Source organism: Macadamia integrifolia, chromosome 9, assembly GCF_013358625.1.
Source record: "Macadamia integrifolia cultivar HAES 741 chromosome 9, SCU_Mint_v3, whole genome shotgun sequence".
Taxonomy (NCBI): domain Eukaryota; kingdom Viridiplantae; phylum Streptophyta; class Magnoliopsida; order Proteales; family Proteaceae; genus Macadamia; species Macadamia integrifolia.
Genome location: NC_056565.1, coordinates 8979707 through 8982418, shown reverse-complemented (window position 1 = coordinate 8982418; position 2712 = coordinate 8979707). Strand labels below are relative to the sequence as shown.

Here is a 2712-nt window from a genome sequence, read left to right as displayed (position 1 = left end):
AAAAAAAAAAAAAAAAAAAAATGATTCTTTCATCTTTCTTTCAGGGTTTATAAATATTATTCTAAATTTTATTGTTTTTATATAAAAATATTCTTTTAGATTTCATTTCTTTAATTGAGAGTCAAATGGTGCAAGACCAACAAATCCCATGTCCTACAAAAGGTTTATTATGCCTCGCATGATATTTTTATTATTTTAAAAATAATAATAAAAAATTACTTTGTGAAGAGGCATAAGAAATGCTGTAAGTTCTAAGAATCTTTCCTTATAAAATAATAAAAATATAAACATTTCCTTTTCTTTTAGAAAGGAAAAATAAAACAGCTGAAGATAAATTAAATTTACTCCATAGATTTAAAACTTTTCTGAGTTTAAAAAGAAATTAGAGAAAATATTTATTTCTCCTTCCATATTCCGTTTTCTAGAGTTTCAATACATTGTTTTAGGCATCAACATCCCGTATTAGCAAAAATGATACTGGATCGTTGTATGATTTGGATTCACTACATGTACGGTTTACCTCGATCTATATATGAAGATCTAATACCTGTCTCACTTTTCGTCATCAAAAAATGAAAAATGGCATTTATAAAAATAAAAAGGACAATTGTTGGATCTTCACATGTACACTTAAGTAGCGGATCCAAACACGTATGAGCATGGGTATAATTGTCAAAACCTTCTATTGTAACGGTAACATTACTGTCCAACACGACCATACCATCTCGGTATCGGATACAGATCATTTGCCACATAGAAAAAAAACAGAAAAGAAAACCCGGGTGGAGGAGAGGAAATTTGATCCCTCCACCAAAGGGTTAATGTCTCAGGACAGTCAGGCGAAATGATTTTTTTTCGTAGCCTATTCCAACGGCATTTGAATAGGCCCGCCCGCCCGCCCGCCCGCCTTAGGTATGTGCCCGAACTAGCGAAAGGACTAGATTATTTCGCAGCCTAATTCGACGGCATTTGAATCGGCCCGCTATGTATGCGTGCGCACTAATGAACAACCTTCATATCAAAAAACCCTAATTGCTAACCTAATAGGAAAAGACCAAAACTATCCTTCCTCTTAACAAATTGTTGAGACCCCATTGTTACAATTCCGGATGATAGGCGTGTCCACTGCCGTCTATTATATTCATGGAGCCCAAATCCAAAATTGATTTCTAGTCGACTGGTCCCCCAAGGAAAAGAGAATCTGTTCCTTCGAACAAAAGAGAGTGGACATGATATCATGCCTCCACCGTCCGCAGTATCAGTCCCACGTTTCGACCTTTTCTTTATAAAAAAATAGCCTCCACGGTGTCCGGAGAAAAAAAAACAAATGCAATTTTTATAGAAATAGTTTCTTCTTTTTTATAATGCAATAGACATTCAGAGGAACTGCAAGCACCAGTTCAGTCCCACCTCCACGGTAGATATTTTTTCCAAAATTAATTATTAAAAAAAGGAGAAGCGAGAGAGAGAATGTGACAGAAGAAACAGAAAAACAGAAAAACAGAAAAACAGATACAGATCCTGTGAAAGGAAAAAAACAGAGCAACGATTCAACACAGCTACCGCTAATAAAAGATCAAAAATCAAAGAGCATTGGCTAAACATGACTTTAGATCCAACAATGAGAAGTCGATGATAAAGCATACGTTAAACAGTAAACACCATTGATTGAATGAGAGAGAGGGAACCCAAATGACTCTAATTCTTCTGACGGGATCCATTCATTGGCCATAGATCTACCTTAAACGCCGCATTCAGAAACCGTTCTACGGTTTAAAAGCAGAAAAAATCCATCCAAGAAGAAGAAAGCATCGGAATCGAACTTGTGACATAAGAACTTCACATTAAAATGACAGAAAATAACGAATTTTAAGCTGAATGTATCAGAGTTGGAAAAAGAAGAAGAATACCTCAAAAGAAATCGTTCGCCTTCTTGTTCGGAGACTCTCCGAGAGATTCTCTCTTTCTCTCGCTCGCGCTCGTGCTCGTTCTCGTTCTCCTCCTCCCGCTGGATTCTCGCAGTCACCCTCTCTCCTGCGTGATTCTATCCTTCCAGGCTTCAACCCTCCTCACATGAGCCCGTATTTAATCTATTCTTTCTAGGCTTCCCTCCTCGCCATCCGTCGAAATGCCCTTAGTGGGTCCCATCAGAAATCAACTTTGGAATTGAGCTTGCTCATATGTACATATTGTTCCAAGTGTCTAATTGTAATTGGTTGGATTAGCAGGTTTCACAAGCAAATGGCAGCAATAAAGAATATAAACCGTCCGTATTCATTATACGTGGCGTCCTGTTTTTGGACGGTTGAGATTGATTAAAGTGAAGACAAATATCTGACCTACATCGGCACTAAGCAGATCTGCAAGTTGTTGGCTGACGGGGTTCTACCTCTATGGAGGAGAATCATTCACAATAGCATGGGTAGTGTAAGGACAGATTCTGTTCCTCTTACTGGGAGGCTTCAATATGAACACATCGTTCGTTGTATATGCCCTTTTTTACCCGTGGAATGGTAGAAAGTGGGATAAGTATTGAATCCTCAGATGTATGATTATGTGATCGTATATGAATTGAATTCATCGTAGAGGGTATAAATTTATATTAGTCTTTAGGACAAGTGTTTTCTATCCACGAGAGGCCCTTGCATCCACACACAGGGGTACATAATCCCAAGCAAATGTGGTCATTGCACGTCCTGTGTTTGTGGCACA

The 2712-nt window shown here is 37.8% G+C and overlaps 1 protein-coding gene across 2 annotated transcripts in view; it reads right to left on the bottom strand.

The window, feature by feature from the left end:
• LOC122087967 (delta(12)-fatty-acid desaturase FAD2-like) overlaps positions 1 to 2075 on the bottom strand; it is a 6078-nt gene extending 4003 nt beyond the window's left edge. For both annotated transcript variants that reach the window (XM_042657103.1, XM_042657102.1), the window contains exon 1: positions 1911 to 2075. The gene's annotated coding sequence lies outside the window, so the exon portion shown is untranslated. The remainder of the gene's footprint in view (positions 1 to 1910) is intronic.
• Positions 2076 to 2712: the final 637 nt, after the last annotated feature.